The sequence below is a fragment of the Alosa sapidissima genome, chromosome 20, assembly GCF_018492685.1.
Source record: "Alosa sapidissima isolate fAloSap1 chromosome 20, fAloSap1.pri, whole genome shotgun sequence".
Classification (NCBI taxonomy): Eukaryota; Metazoa; Chordata; class Actinopteri; order Clupeiformes; family Clupeidae; genus Alosa; species Alosa sapidissima.
In genome coordinates this window covers 18,044,073-18,061,628 of record NC_055976.1, presented here as the reverse complement: position 1 = coordinate 18,061,628, position 17,556 = coordinate 18,044,073, and the positions used below count along the sequence as shown (strand labels likewise).

The 17,556-nt window shown below is 44.5% G+C and overlaps 1 protein-coding gene across 2 annotated transcripts in view; it reads left to right on the top strand.

The window, feature by feature from the left end:
* The first annotated feature begins 1,831 nt into the window (after positions 1-1,831).
* Positions 1,832-17,556, top strand: part of apba2b (amyloid beta (A4) precursor protein-binding, family A, member 2b) — a 107,542-nt gene continuing 91,817 nt past the window's right edge. The window contains exon 1 of one of the 2 annotated variants that reach the window (XM_042073576.1): positions 1,832-2,111. The gene's annotated coding sequence lies outside the window, so the exon portion shown is untranslated. The remainder of the gene's footprint in view (positions 2,112-17,556) is intronic. The other variant, XM_042073579.1, reaches the window with a different exon arrangement.

Genomic DNA, 17,556 nt, shown 5'->3' with positions numbered 1-17,556 from the left:
TTAACTGTTTTCCAGTTTTTATTTAATCCAAGAATGAGGACTGGCCCATGGGAAACCGGCCTAACGTGTGATGGGACAGAGTCAGTCACCATATCCCATCCTGTTGACCAGCTGGTGACCACACCGTGCTGATTAGAAAGCCTATGTGGTTCAGTGTTTTGCATGTGCAGCTCAGTGTTGTGAGTAGTGTGTGTGTGTGTGTATGTATGTATGTGTGTGTGTGTGCGAGAGTGAGAGAGTGTCTGTGTGTGTGTGTGTGCAAGAGTGAGAGAGTGTCTGTGTGTGTGTGTGTATGTGTTGGCACCAAGCCCTATGGCCAAGTGAACAACAGCTTGCCCAGCAGCACAGGGTGTGTGGACAGTCTCAGCTCACACATTTCCTCCCTCCCTCTCACTCCCTCTCTCTTTCTCCCTCTCTCTCCCCCTCTCTCTTAGCGCTGGGTTGGGAGGAACTGGAGCATAGAAATGACAACGAGGCTCCATAATGGCCGCATGACTGTAAATTTTATCGCCTTCAGCATATTCCTAATGACATTAGTCACACTGTTTTTTATATAACCACGGTGTTGACCATGTGCTGATGGCTTTCTCCCTCTCTCTCTCTCTCTCTCGTTCTTTCGGACTCTGTTGCAGTCGACTGAGGGCAATCACTCTTTGCATCATGGAAATAAGTGAAATTGAGCTTAATGCTAATTTGATACAGAGGCTCAGCAGAAAGCAGGAAAGTTTTCTGCCCTTTTATCCTTCTGAAAGTTCATTATTTTCTTTCTCTCACTCCACACTCTTTTCCATTGTCTGTCTTCTCTTTTGTTGATGTTTGCCTCCCCCACCACACACACACACACACACACACTTCTTTTCTTAATCAATTCTTTTTGCACTTCTTTTTATCCACTCCAGCACTTTCTCTCCCTCCACCCCTCTCTCTCTCCCTCCCTCTGTCTCTTTCCTTCTCTCCCTCTCTCTCTCTCGCTCTCTGCCAGAATGCAAGAGCCTCAACATAGACAGAACGCCACGCCGGACAACAGGAAAAGAATCAAAGCAATGAGCTGACCTCAAAACCCCTAAACCCGCTGTTGCCGCTACAGTTAAGCCATATTAATGGTGATGATTATGTGTATTTTAGCGTTGAATCCACAACACTGAGTATCCCCATGAGTATGAGATGCCCTCCTCATGAGAAGCCTGTACGTCAGTGCTGTAGAGACTTCATCAGTGGCATCAGAAGCCAGAGCACACAGACATCAAAGGCTTCGTCTGGCCTGGCCTGACATGGCAGAGGAGTTTGCTCTGCATGTCACCCATGTTCTCTTATGTAACGCCACTTTGTAAATATCATGACCACTCCATAAGCCTCATACTCAGATGCATTAGTCTCTATTACATTAGGCAGGGTTGGCAGCCCTGTCGCTCTCTCTCTCTCTCATTGTAATTGTGATTGGCTCACCACCAGACAGCGGAAATGGACCTAATATGAACATGTTATCTTCCCAGAGGTCGTCAGGTTATCTAATGAGATAGATATGCACAGCAGAGCTAGGACAGATGCAATCTACTGGCATCTCAGGTATAGATGGCTTACTGCAGCCTATGTGGCTGAAGTAATGCGTTAATTATACAATCCTGTCACTGTGGGCTTTATGTTTTGATAGCCTGTCTAAAACGTGGAATAGGCCTAATCTGTGAATCACGTTGCTTGCCGGGAGGTAGCCTATTGCCGCCCATGAAGAAATGAAGCACACACGATCTAGCCTAAAATCTGCGGCCATCGATGAAGAGGGAGGGAGCGTCGCTGTCCCGGGTTCTGAAACACACACACACACACACACACACATACACCAACAGCTCGCTCGATTCTCGGGTGGGGTTTCGTTCTTGCCTCTACTGTCATCTGCAGAACCGCAGTGGTGCGCCGACGATTTGCACTGCTATTCATGTTCCGGGGCAGTCATCTGCTGTATTCGTTCTCCAGGTTCCGGGGTTTATTGTCAATCTCGGCGACCGGGCCAGTAAGCAGGTGTCTCGGGCAGAGCATCCACCCTCTCTGTCCGAACGGACCACGGACGCATTAGGTTACACGCGAACATCACAACAGACAGTCGATAATATCAGGTAAGGCAGCGCTTATTTGCCTCAAAAAAGAACGCTGTAGAATGTCGCTAATTCATGCACAGCGTTGTTGTTCTGGCGATAGCCTCCGTCTTAATGCAGCATCCGAGAGAGAACCGACGCATCAGTGTTGTGGAAGATGTGTTTAGAGTGAAGCTAAACTGCTATTTTGCGGAATGTGTGGAGCAGTTCACTGTAGGTGTGTGTACTACAATAGAAACCTACTAGAGATAGCATTATTATTTTAGCCTATTATTATTATTATTATTATTATTATTATTATTATTATCAAAAAACTCAACAATGACTCCTACTAATTTAATGGTAGATTTGTGATAGTTGTCATATTCAAGCTGTTGCCTCTTTGTGAGGACTTCAGTGTAGTTAGACATGGAAATGTGTGATGGAGAATGTTGTCGGTTTCGGGGAAATATACTTTTTTCAAACAGGGATGGAAGGTACGCAAATGTACTTCTCATCAATTTCAGCTGATCTGGTGTTTAAAAATGCAATGGCTTGTGTGATGCCTCTCTTTACATGTCAATAGTAAGGGCCTATGATGTAGCCATTGTGTAATATCAAGACAACATTGTCAGCTATTACTCATGTTTTACATTACAACATAGCTGGTGCTATGAAGTCTAAAGTCACAGCTAAAAATAGACCTGTAACTGTGAGGTCGCAAATCACAGGTTTTGATGACCAGTGGGTGAAGAGTGTTTTTTTATGCATGAACACATGAAGTGTTGTTTTCAAATCAAATGGCATCTTGACCTGACCTGAAACAGTTGCAAGGATCAGATCTTGTCTCAGCCAATGACTGAATGATTATTGGTCATCAGCTGTTGACAGGGTCTTCAAAGCATGCTGATATATTTCCCTATCAGGCTGCCCTTTCCCACTGTAATGTGATTGTAAAGAGAGATCCAGTGGAGGATGAGAGGGGAGGGAGGAAGGAGGGCTCCGTGGGCGCTGGAAGGTTGAGCTGCTGTGTTCTGGCTCAACAGAAACCCAACTGACTCCATATCCTCACCGTTTCCTAGAGAATTGCATCTGATGTGATATCGTTCTGAAATATGGAATCTCCCATGATGGCCATGCCCTTCATGTATTTTCCAGTGCAAAGAGAGTGGTGTGTGTGTGCGTGTGTGTGTGTGTGTGTGTGTGCGTGTGTGTGTGTGTGTGTGTCCATGTTGATGTACATTTGTGAGTATATGTCTAATGAGTTATTTCTCTGTTATTGCATCAGTAGAGATTAGAACAGTATTCTCCTGTCCTTTTGTCCTCTCTCTCTCTTTCTCTCTCTCTCTCTCTCTCTCTCTCTCTCATGTCTCTCTGAAGAATTGAGCATAGTCCGACTCATTTGCAGCCACAACCGAACCTATCCGTCATACAGTCAGCGCCCCTACCACCGTCACGCCCTGTAAAAGACACTGATTGTCACTGGCCAGAGGGACGCAAGGCACGCTGGGATCCCAATGGGCTATCTTCACACCGACACCGTGATTCACACGAGCACTGATGGATAAGCACACACATGCATGTACATGCGCAGACACACACACACACACACACACACACGCATGCCCACACACACACACGCACACGCACACACACACGCCCACACACACACGCACACGCACACACACACACACACACATACACACACAGATTTCATAATCCTCCCATGTGTACACACATGATGAAGGTATGCAGGTTTTGTCAGGGATTTCCATTTGCTGCCAGCATGGGCTTTTTGTGGTTGGGACTGATTGGCCCATCTCCTCTGCCATCCACCTACACACACACACACACCTACACACACACACACACTTACACACACACACACACACACACACACTTACACACACCAAATCTTGCGCTTCTCTGATATGTGTGCATTCTTTCTATTAATTCCTCTTTCCTTCTCCCTCTCTTTCTCTCTCTCTGTCTCTCTCTCTCTCCTCTCTCTCTCTCTCTTGCTCTCTCTCCCTCTCGCTCTATAGCGTACACACACATTTTCTCCTCTCCCATCTATCTCACACTCATTTCAACACTATTCTGTTGAAGGTCCTTGAAGCAGTTCGATGTGCATCTTCAGAGCTGAGCGATAAATGCTTCACGGTAGCCATCAGGACGCTATTCATCCAGGCGAAGCTCCATTCACAACATCGCAGAGCACACCAACATCTCCTGACTTAGAGGCTTATGCTCTGAGGAACTGTCATATGCACAGATACACATACTGATGCATCCATGGATTTGTTGTCATAGTCTCGACAGCAGAGATGGAGCCACATGTTCAAGACTGTAGAGTCAGCAGGTGTGATTCAGACCAGTTCATATCCCAGTGCCTATTTCCTCATAATTGTAGCAGGTATTAAGTGTAGGCCTTCATATACATATACACATACATACACATGTCTTTTCTAATAAAATAAGTTCCATAGTAAGAAACACACACACACACACACACACACACACATATATATACAGTATATATATATATATATATATATATATTCCATTTCAAACATCTGTTGCTGTTGAGTTCACCTGAAAATGTTTCTCAGTTTTGAATTGGACATGCTGATATTTCAATCAGGGCTGCACAGAAATGTCTGAGGCCAGTGCTCATTATTTCTCTGTTTGTGTGCTCAGTTTTAGTGGAGGATATATTGCCATCTGAGCAGCCAGAGTAAGACCGCCATTATTAGACACACAAGATCAACTGAGCTCATTTGCATCTTGATTTAGTTATAAGCAAAGGCAAAGTTGTACTGTAATGATGACATTTTATCCAAAGCGATTTGACCTAGATGATGAAAATGATGTGTTGTATTATAGAGCATGACTGCCTGATGAATACACACACACACACACACACACACACAAACATACACTCACATGCCCTTGAAGTTGTTGATCAGATTGCTGACACAAATCATTTGCCTTTTTGCATGCGTGATTTTGCTTAGCTTGATTGTTGGCACGCACAGACACATACACACACACACACACACACATGTACACACATGCCCCAGAGGTTGTTTGACCAGCACTTACCCTGTGCGTTGATGTTTTTGTGTGTAAGATAATGATAGACCTGTAGGCTGACAACTGAAATTTTACAGTCTCTCTCTCACACACACACACACTCTCTCTCTCTCTCTCTCTCTCTCTCTCTCTCTCTCTCTCTCTCTCTCACACACTCTCTAAAGACATGCTCTCTGGTGCTGTGGCTAAATACAGTCTATCTGATGCTGTGGCTAAAGACAGGCTCTCTGATGCTGTGGCTATAGTCAGGCTATCTGGTGCTGTGGCTAGACAAGACAGACTATCTGAGCTCCATCAGCGCTCCAACTCCTACCTGACCCACTGCACCCACTCAAATGATGGATTGGGAGTTCGGTTTGTGGTGAATCTCAGGCTGGTTCTGAGTAAGAGCACAGTGAGGCAGGCAGGTAGGAGATTTGATAGTGTGTTGAGCGCACACTCACATAGTCACACACAAACACGCAAAGGGATTTCCATTATAGGCACGGCTCTGAGCCAAAGCTCTGAAGATTAAAATCTTTGTTTCAGTTTAGAACTTCACCAAAATGGGTCTGAAATCTCTAATCTCTCTCTCTCTCTCTCTCTCTCTCTCTCTCTCTCTCTCTCTCTCTCACGCTCTCTCCCTCTATGTCCTTTTTAGGGCCCGAGCACCGAAGGGCGCAAGGCCCTATTGTTTTTGTAAGGATTATTAGGGCCCGAGCACCGAAGGGCGCAAGGCCCTATTGTTTTTGGGTCATTCCACGTCAATTGAACCAGGGCCCACGCACTTAGGTCTCAAACAATTCTGAAAAAATTACCAGGTGTACCTATGTTATCCAGGAGACACACTGTAAAATGACTCTTATGTAAAATCTATACTTTCCAAGATACAGCCTATTTTACAGGGGGAGGGGGGTGTCGATTTTGGTCGGCCTCTTTTTTTTGTCAAAGTTCACAAGCCCACAGCGCAATAACTAAACCATGTAGGAGGCTCAAATTTAGCTTGCTGGTACATAAATAAGAATAGTATGTAGCAAAATCGTCACGCTTGGTCTGGATGATCCTGCATGGTCATAGTTGTCCCTCAAAGTTGATCAAAATTTTATTGGAGTTTTTGGCTGGGCTCTGTTTAGGCCTTCAGAAGACATATTTGTACTCAACATAGGCTCTTGATTTATTTTCCTTACTGAGATAAGTAGAAACACTCTCACAAAAAGCAATGAACAGAAAATAAATCCCTTCAGGGTCTGAAGAGCAGACCTCACAAGTCTGAAAAATCATTTTGGTTATCATTTTCAGAGCGCTTAAACACCTTGTGGGAATATACAAATATTTTTTTAATATGTTTTTCTTTATTCTCCATGATCCCTTCTTTTTAAAAACACCAATTTGACTTGTCTTACATTTTGTCCATGTTCAGGGTGGAAAATAAAAAAGAAAGATTTTCATAAGACAAGTCAAATTGGTGTTTTTAAAAAGAAAGGCTCATGGAGAATAAAGAAAAAAATATTAAAAAAATCTTTGCATATTCCCACAAGGTATTTGGGTGCTCTGAAAATGAGAACCAAAATGATTTTTCAGACTTGTAAGGTTTGCTGTTCAGACTCTGAAGGAATTTATTTTCTGTTCATTGCTTTTTGTGAGAGTGTTTCTACTTATCTCAGTAAGGAAAATAAATCAAGAGCCTATGTTGAGTACAAATATGTCTTCTAAAGGCCTAAACAGAGCCCAGCCAAAAACTCCAATACAATTTTGATCAACTTTGAGGGACAGCTATGACCATGCAGGATCATCCAGACCAAACGTGACGATTTTGCTACATACTATTCCTATTTATGTACCAGAATGCAAAATTTGAGCCTCCTACATGGTTTAGTTCTTGTGCTGTGGGCTTGTGAACTTTGACAAAAAAAAAGAGGCCGAACAAAATCGACACCCCCCTTCCCCTGTAAAACTGGCTGTATCTTGGAAAGGATTGACCTTACATAAGAGTAATTTTACAGTGTGTCTCCTGGGTAACATGGGTACACTTGGTCATTTTTTCAGAACCTAAGTGTGTGGGCCCTGGTTGAATTGACGTGGAATGACCCTTTTGTAAGGATTATTATTATTATTATTATTATTATTATTATTATTTTTCACTATTATTATTGTTATTCCACTTTTTTGCTTTCCTGTTTTTGAGGTGGTTAACATGGTCGAAAACTCTTGAAATTTGGCACACACGTCAGGTGTCACGCATCGCAATTAAGTACAAGAGCTTGACCCCGGGCGTGGCCCAGGGACTCGCTAGCGCCCCCTTAGGTGACTGATCCCGTGGTTGGCAAATATTTTGAGGTGGTTAACATAATCGAAATTTGGCACACACATCAGGTGTCACACAAAGCAGCTAGGTAAAAAAGCTTGGCCCCGGGTATGGCCCAGAGACTCGCTAGCGCCCCCTTATGCCCCCTTAGATGACTGATCCCGTGTTGGGCATATACTTTCAGCTATACACACCAAATTTGGTAGGTGTCTGTATGTATGTACAATGCATTAGCCACGCCCAACAGGAAGTGAGGTATTTGGGATTTTGTGCAGACTAATATGTGATGAAATATGTGATTAATCATGATGCCAAAAGAGGTGCTTCCCATGGGTGAAAACGCATGCAATTTGGCATACACATCAAGTGATACAGTGAATAGACAGGGATAAAAGCTTGGCACCGGGCGTTGCCCAGGAACTCCATAGCGCCCCCTTATGTCACTGTGACTTGTGGTTGGCATATAGTTTTAGATAGACACACCAAATTTGGTGGGTGTATGTAACTCCCAAAAACAAACAACTTTTGTATTAACATGCCATTAACCACGCCCACAGGAAGTGAGGTAATTGAGATTTTGTGCGTTGTGGACATGATCAATTTTAACGTACTCCTCCTAGACGGTTGATCCGATTCATGTCAAAGTTGGTATACATGACGCCGAGATGTTCCTGATTATAAATTGTGAAGCTTTTTTTGGATATGTTGTAATTTGACGAAATGGCGAAATTATTCATTTTAATACCCTTCCACATAAACAATAAATGCGTCATGATTCACCATGCATGGCTTGAAATGTTTTAAATTTCACAGGTCTTTGGATACCATGGGAGTGATGATATTCACATGCCCTTAAAGCAACACCAAAGAGTTTTTTATACCTTAAAATAATGTTTCCAAAATCGTTTCAGTGGTTCATCAACTCGTAACAGGGTGAACGGCACTTCTGCATTCGCTTCGCAGCCCTCTATCGGCTATAACCGCACTATGTAAGTTTGCCAGATCGGGTAGCGGATCTGTAGTTCGATGGAATGAGACATAAGAAACTACAAATTTGACTTGCATCTGATGTCGCAATACATCGTACTTTTCATGCAACATATTCTACCTTGTCTGTGGACATCGTTATTTGCAAAGCCGGTGCTGGATAAACAAATAGCGTGCGTGCGACAGAGGGAAAGTTCTTTGGTGTTGCTTTAATGCATATTTGGCATAGCGCCACCACCTTGCAACAGAAAGAATGGCAATTACAGTGATGTCACATGATCAATTTTAACATACTCCTCCTAGACGGTTTGTCAGATTCATGTGAAATTTGGCAAATATGATGCCAGGATGTTGCTGATATTAAATTGTGAAGGGATTTTTGATATGTTGTAATATGTCATGATTTTAATATCTCACCATAAAAAGAGGAAATGTGTCATAAAGTCACAGTGCATTGAATGAATGGTCTGAAACTTCTCAGGTTAATAGATATTATAATTATGATGATATCCAGAGACCCTATGGGCCTGCCTGGCATAGCGCCACCACCTGGTCAAGCAGGAAAATGTGCCAGAAATTGGTAATGCCTATATTGGTTGATCTGAAACGTTGCAAAATATTGGATATCATTATTGTGATGATATTCACATGTGTAATTCAAATGCCTAATATAGCACCACTATCTGGCCAAAAAGTGTATCAGCAATGTTCTTTGCTTAAAGGGACACCTGGCAACGTTTTCGTGTTAATTAATCATCTTCGTAAGTCGGTATATGGTTAAATGACTCATTACGGGGCGAATGAAGGCTCTCTCGCCCGCCCCTACTGCCTGTAGGAAGAATATCCCACTTGCAAGTTCGGTGTATCCTACCCGCCGACTGAAGCAGGATCAGTTTACAGCACAGAGGCAGGCTAACGAAACGCTAGAGATTGTTGCAAACGTGTGTATAATGGCAGAGCCGGCGAAGAAGCAGCGAAAACCCTTAACAGAAGACGCAAAGAAAAGGAAAAGAGCTTCAGACCGAGCGAGGGGGAGTTTCGTAGAGAAAAAGCATCAGGCTTGCCTGGTGTCCCTTTAAAATGAATAATCTGAAATTTCTCAGGTTAATATATATTATGATTATGACACACAATGGGCCTGCCTTGCATTGCGCCCCCACCTGGCCAAGCAAGTAAATGTGCCAGAAAATAACATGCAAAAACAAATAGCACACACATCAAATATGTACATTTTACAAATGCACCACGTCGGTGCTTTGTTGGATTCTGAAATGTCATGGGTTGTGGCCCGCAGGTGCTCGGGCCCGCCATTGCCGCTTTCTATTCTACTATTGATTGTGCTGCACTGAATCTTCCCAAAATTCCTCTCAGCCCCCCAAACTTCATAATGCTCTCTGTGCCTGTATCAACCAGCCTTCCTGCCAACAGATGAAGGTGCAGAGCAGCTTGACTTATGAGCAATTCTGTTAGAATAAAGCACAAAACTCACAAAAAAAGCCTGATAATCAAAACAGCACATTGCAATTGATACTCACTTCAGGAGTCAGTGAAGCAAGAGAAAGAATGTCAAGCTTTATAATTTCCAGAAAAAAGTGTTTGCCAGATATTTTCTCATGAAATAAAAAGCGCGGGCAACACTTGCTCATTTGGCTGGCTTTTAAGACTGCGCTAATCAGTAGAGGCAGGTTCATCTGTTGCGCTGTCTGCCATTAGCCTGCTGTGTGAGAGAGAGCTTTTGTGTGTCTGTTCGCTGACACACGCTTCCATTAGCACTGGGAAGAGTGCAGGCCTGCTGCAGCATAGCCAGGGAGGATTGTGGTCTAACAGCGGAGGAGGCTGTCTGCTGGCCAGCCACAGGTAGTAACCACCACTTCCTTGATGTCCCGAACCTCTGACAGGATGTGCTGTCCTCTTCTCCGACTTTCTCAGAAATTCTTTAGAGGGGCATTTATGTTGTTTCATACGTCAGATGTATTTATCTTCCAAAGTGGTTCCTAACATTTCAGTAACAGTCTGTTTATACAGAGGGGAAATAAGTATTGAACGTGTCAACATTTTTCACCAGACAATATTATTAATTCAGGTAATCCACCCATATAAAAAATCCAAATATTACAGTCCATAAGTATAGTTATGTCTAATAAAGGGGAATGACACAGGTAAAACATATTGAACACGCTATGAAAAAGCAGTATAACAAGGCAAGGAAAGGCAAGGAATGAGCTGCTATAAGTAGTTAGAGAGTAATTGTCCCTCCTATCTGTACAAATTAATATAAGCTGAGTTAGTACATACTGATTGGCTATAAAAAGGTTTTTCGTTACCAAGGTGTCACACAAGAAACATTTCATGATGGGTAAAAGCAAAGAGCTCTCCCAAGACCTTTGCAACCTTATTGTTGCGAAACATATCAATGGAACTGGTTACAGATGCATTTCAAAACATCAGAATCTTCCAGTAAGCAGAATTGGGGCCATTATCTGCAAGTGGAAGGAACATCACTGCATCATCAACCGGCCATGCACAGGATCTCCTTGCAACATTTCTGACCAGGAAGTCAGAAGGATAGTCAGAAGAGTAGCCCAAGAGCCAAGGACCACTTGGAGAAAGCTTCAGATTGACTTGGAGGCAGCAGGTACAATTGTTACATGGTAAATCATAGGCAATGCACTCCACTGCCATGGCCTCTATGCACGCTCACACCACATGACTCCATTATTGAAGCAAAGCATGTCGAAGCTCGTTTAATGTTTGCTACACAACATTTGGTTAAGCCTGTGAAATACTTAGAGAATGTAGTCTGGTCAGGTGAGAGCAAAATTTGACTTTTTGGATGTCATACTACACACCATGTTTGGAGGAGAAATGGCACTGTACATCACCCCAAAAATACCATACCAACAGTGAGATTTAAAGGTGGAGGTATCATGGTATGGGGCTGTTTTTCCTCTCATGGTACTGGCAGACCTCATACAGTTGAAGGAATGATTGAAGGAATGATCAAAAGTTGAAGGAATGATCAAAATCACACCTACTGCGACTGATTAGTTTTGTCATACAGGAAATGTCTTGAAGCTTTTCCACAAAGTATTTAAGAAACTTAGGCACATTCAATACTGTTTTCCTGTGTCATCCCACTTAATTACACATAACTCTACTCATGGACTGTAATGTTTTTATATGGGTGGATTACCTGAGTTAATACTAATGTCTGGTGAAAAAATCATGCAAATAGCCTCACTGGAAGTATACTTGCTGAAAAAAATGTTGATGTTTACTGTGTTGCTAGAGTGACACCAAAAGCCGGAACCAGATTCCTTGTATGTGCATTGTGCAAACAACCTTGGTGAATAAAATTTAATTTAGATTCTGATTCTGATTCAGTCACAAATCTCTCCCCTTTCATAATAAGAGAAAACAGGGTGCCTATCCCTCCCAACACAGCAGTGCTGAGATGGTCATATAACAAATGGTGATCATCTGTAATGAGGCTTTTTCTAAACACTTTCTGCATTTGACCTGCTAATATTTCTGATTTCATTTAATCTTTGCGTATCATTACCAAGGCTTTGATATTTTAAGAGTTACACAATTTGATCATACAGAAATATTTTATTGATTATGAATATGAAATGGTTTTTTTGGGGAAATATTTTAAAATCTAATTTGATCAGAGCTCTTTTGGACAGATGAAATCTGGAAAATATCAAACGATTTTACAATTACCTATGTATCGTTCCATTCTTTGGATCATTTGAGTTTGAGCATTTGAGTATTTGATCATTTCCTATGCCCTAATAATATTTCAGCCTATGATCATTTCTCTAAGCCCTTACAGTCTTTCAGTCTGTGATATTTTCTCTATACTCTTCAAACACTTCAGTCATTCAGTCTCTGATCATTTCTGTATACCCTCATAGTCTCTTGGCATCTGATCATGTCTTCAGTCGGGTGTTGCTTGTCTGTGGAGAGTGGTGTAATGGCCGTGGAGCAGTGACTGTGGGCAGTGGGCTGCTTTGTTCTGTGTGATGTGTCCTGATCCAGGCCTGTGACTCAGATCTAACTGCCCTGAGCTCCACATTTATAACTCAATTGGAGGTCTGTGTCACCCCAACCCCCCCGCCCCCGAGCTTTGGGAATCAAATGTCAGACGCCCCGCTTTATCTCGCTTCAACACCCACCCTGCCTCATACGTGCGCACGCTCACACACACACACACACACACACACACACACACACACACACACACACACACACACACACTCACGCACCTACACACACACACACATCCCCTGCACACCCCGCACAAAAGAGCAGGCACACACAGCAGACCTCGGAGATTAGGTAGACACTGCCCGAGGATTCTGGGGGAAAAAAGGTTGCTCCTGGATCCAGGCGGGATTAGTATTGATTGGTCCATCCTGTGTGTTTGTTCTCATTTGTGTGTGTGTGTGTGTGTGTGTGTGTGTGTGTGTGTGTGTGTGTGTGTGTGTGTGTGACCATCCCACACACCCTTTGAAGTGTACTGGATGCCCGTAGGGGCTGGTGCATGCTCTGGGTTTGATATTCGGTGATGGCACAAGGCTGTTATTGCTCCTCTGGCTGATTCTGCTGCTACTGCGTTTGCCGTTTTTGATGTTTGCGCCACATTCTCCAGCTTCCCTCACTCCTCCACACTGAGTCATGTGTTGTTGGCCACTGTGCCGTGCTTCCTCTCTCTCTCCTCCTCCTCATCATCATCATCCCACCCTGGCATGCACACTTCCTGTTAGCGACGGCGGTTCTGTCTCCGTCTCCAGGGATGTGCGGTGATGTGACTCACTCCGTTCACTGTCATCCTCTGGTTTCAGGACAAGCTTCTCTGGCGGGTTTGTCATATCTGATGCTGTCGTAGATACAGCGTACTAAATGTGTACTTATGGCACTTATGTATAAGCAAGTTACTGTATGTATGTGCTCACTATATCCATTTGGGGACTTAATGATGTTTTTTTTTTATTGATTGGTTGGTTGTATTGTTAAAAAAGCTCTTAGCCACCAATAGCTGGTAGTTACATAGAGGTTGTGTAATTTGTTTAACTATATAATTACAATGTAGAAGGTCGCTTCATAGTTGTGTAACATGAGAAAGTGTATTTAACTTGGTTGGGCAATACGATTGTGTGCGTATGTGTGTGTGTGTGTGTTTGTGCGTGTGCGTGCGTGCGTGTGTGTGTGTGTGTTCGTGTGTTTGTGTGTGTGCGTGTGTGTGTGTTGTCAGCACAGTACTCAGTTCAGTGAGCCATCAGCCCTCATGTTGAGCATGCAGCAGAGGTGTAGAGGTCATGGGATCCGTGTGGAGAGAGTGCTGATACATCACACTGGGCTGCTGCGTGAAGGTCACTCCGACCTGCCTCTCCACCACACTAGCTGTTATACAACTACAGCCCTCCACCCAATATACACCCCCTCCACCCTTTATACAACTACACCCCTCCACCCAATATACACCCCCTCCACCCTTTATACAACTACACCCCTCCACCCAATATACACCCAACACCCCCTCCACCCTTTATACAACTACACCCCTCCACCCAACATACACCCCCTCCACCCTTTATACAACTACATCCCTCCACCCAATATACACCCCCTCCACCCTTTATACAACTACACCCCTCCACCCAATATACACCCAACACCCCCCTCCACCCTTTATACAACTACACCCCTCCACCCAATATACACCCCCTCCACCCTTTATACAACTACAGCCCCTCCACTCAACATACACCCCCTCCACCCTTTATACAACTACAGCCCCTCCACTCAACATACACCCCCTCCACCCTTTATACAACTACAGCTCCTCCACCCAATATACACCCAACACCCCCTCCACCCTTTATACAACTACACCCCTCCACCCAATATACACCCCCTCCACCCTTTATACAACTACACCCCTCCACCCAATATACACCCCCTCCACCCTTTATACAACTACAGCCCCTCCACCCAATATACACCCAACACCCCCTCCACCCTTTATACAACTACAGCCCCTCCACCCAATATACACCCCCTCCACCCTTTATACAACTACAGCCCCTCCACCCAATATACACCCAACACCCCCTCCACCCTTTATACAACTACAGCCCCTCCACCCAACATACACCCCCTCCACCCTTTATACAACTACAGCCCCTCCACCCAATATACACCCCCTCCACCCTACAACTACACCCCCCTCCACGGCTGCACCCAATATAAACCCCCTCCACCCAATATACAACTACAGCCCCTCCACCCAATATGCAGCCCTTAACCCACCACAACACCTCTTTAAAACTACACCTCCAACCAATATACCCCCACACAACTACACCCCCCTCTTCCCAATATACAACTATACCCCTTCACCCAATATACACCCCCTCCACCCTTTATACAACTGCACCCCTCCACCCAACACCCCCTCCACACTTTATACAACTACACCCCCTCCACCCAACATACACCCCCTCCACCCTTTATACAACTACACCCCCTCCACCCAATATACACTCAACACCCCCTCCACCCTTTATACAACTCCACCCCTACACCCAATATACACCCCCTCCACCCTTTATACATCTACACCCCCTCCACCTAACACCCCCTCCACCCTTTATACATCTACACCCCTCCACCCAATATACACCCCCCACCCTTTATACAACTACAGCCCTTCCACCCAATATACACCCCATCCACCCATACAACTACACCCCCTCCACCTAACACCCCCTCAACCCTTTATACAACTACACCCCTCCACACAACACCCCCTCCACCCTTTATACAACTACATCCCCTCCACCCAACATACACCCCCTCCACCCTACAACTACACCCCCCTCCACGGCTGCACCCAATATAAACCCCCTCCACCCAATATACAACTACAGCCCCTCCACCCAATATACAGCCCTTAACCCACCACAACACCTCTTTACAACAAAACCTCCAACCAATATACACCTCTTATACAACTACACCCACCTCTTCCCAATAAATATACAACTACACCGCCCTCACCCAATATACACCCCCTAACTCTTTATACAGCTACACCCCCTCCACCCAATATACACCCTTACCTCCCATTCCCCTCCCCCTCTACAACACCCCCTCCACAACTGCACCATCACCCAATATACACTCTCACATCCCTAACGACCCCTTCCACCAAGCTCAGCTCCCAGTTTAGCACCACAACCCCCCCCCCCCCCCCTCTGATACAGATGGTTTCACTTTGTAAGAAGAGAGATGTAAATCTGTGAATGTAATGTAATTGTTCAGGCTCCTCATATACCTTCCAGCACTTCAGTGGGAAAATAGAGGTTTTTCAATAACCCTACACACAAGGAGGCAGACTGAATTATCATGCAGACTGAAATGTCTTTTTATGAAACCAACTTTGTGTACAGTATTGCATCTGTTCCAACAACTTCCTCTTTTATTACCTCAGTTCAGTATACATCATTTACTCCATAGATGTTCTTATTTGTACGTATGTACAGCATATATGAATATATATCCATTTTTATCATTGGACCTCTTCTGTCTAGCTCAGGCAATCAGTGCTGATGTGATGGAGGGCCCTGTGGTCCTTAACTCCGGAGCTCTCTCTCTCTCTCTCTCTCTCTCTCTCTCTCTCTCTCTCTCTCTCTCTCTCTCTCTCTCTGTCTCTCTCTCTCTCTCTTTCTCTCTGGGGCTGATAATGACACGGTACCTCAGGTCCACATTAGCATGGAAATGAGCTCACTCGATTTAGCTTGCTCCGTACCGGCCGTCATTGTCTTCCCCTGAATGAGTTCATCTTTGGGGAGGCGGGAGAGAGAGAGAGAGAGTGAGAGAGAGAGAAATGAGATGAAGTTGGACATCCCTCCTTCCTTCTCCACCACCCCCCCCCCCCCCTCCCCTCCTCCTCCTCCCCTTCCTTCTTGAAAGTCCTAAACTCTTTAGTTGGGGCAAATCGTGAGCTGTAAGAAAGTAAGTTGAGGTGTAAGAATGTAAGTGGTGTGAATGGAAGCTGCCCGAATGATGTCTGTGAGTCGACGCTTTAAACTGCTTCTGGGAAGGCTTCAAGGGTGGATGTTGAGCACGTGTTGCATCATCCGTGTTTGAGAACAGCATACCTCCCATTAGCTCTGTGTATTTTGCAAAAGTGTTTTCCAGCAGCGAAGACTTCAGTGGATTTTCGAGTGAAATCGTGTTGCGTTCGAGCCCTCAGGCATCTCATTACGATCTCATTGTCATTGTTTACAGAACGCCCCAAATTACCCAGAACCACTCACTACTCAGTCCTCCCTCATGTCCCTCCTCGAGAACAGGCCTCCAAATCACCAGCTCCTCTCTAGCACATGGAATCCCATTGCTTTGGTGTTGCAGTTGTTTGGGACCCCACACCGGTGGTATCGCAGGACAGCCTAAAAGCCCTGTTGTGTTCACACTCACACACTACCGAAGTGTTAATGCTGAAAATGAAGCGTGAAAAGTATAAGTAGGCGATTTACCGTGCAGACAAACACCAGCTGTGCATGTGTGTGAGCAACACACGGTGGAGATGAAGGGGCTGGTCTCATCTCAGGAAAGGACACAAGGACACAGTTGTGCACTAAGGACACAAGGACACAGTTGTGCACTAAGAACACAAGGACACAGTTGTGCACTAAGAACACAAGGACACAGTTGTGCACTAAGAACACAAGCACACAGTTGTGCACTAAGAACACAAGGACACAGTTGTGCACTAAGAACACAAGCACACAGTTGTGCACTAAGAACACAAGGACACAGTTGTGCACTAAGAACACAAGCACACAGTTGTGCACTAAGAACACAAGGACACAGTTGTGCACTAAGAACACAAGCACACAGTTGTGCACTAAGAACACAAGGACACAGTTGTGCACTAAGAACACAAGCACACAGTTGTGCACTAAGAACACAAGGACACAGTTGTGCACTAAGAACACAAGCACACAGTTGTGCACTAAGAACACAAGGACACAGTTGTGCACTAAGAACACAAGGACACAGTTGTGCACTAAGAAGGGTTGCATTTGGCTGTATGCCAAATAGATT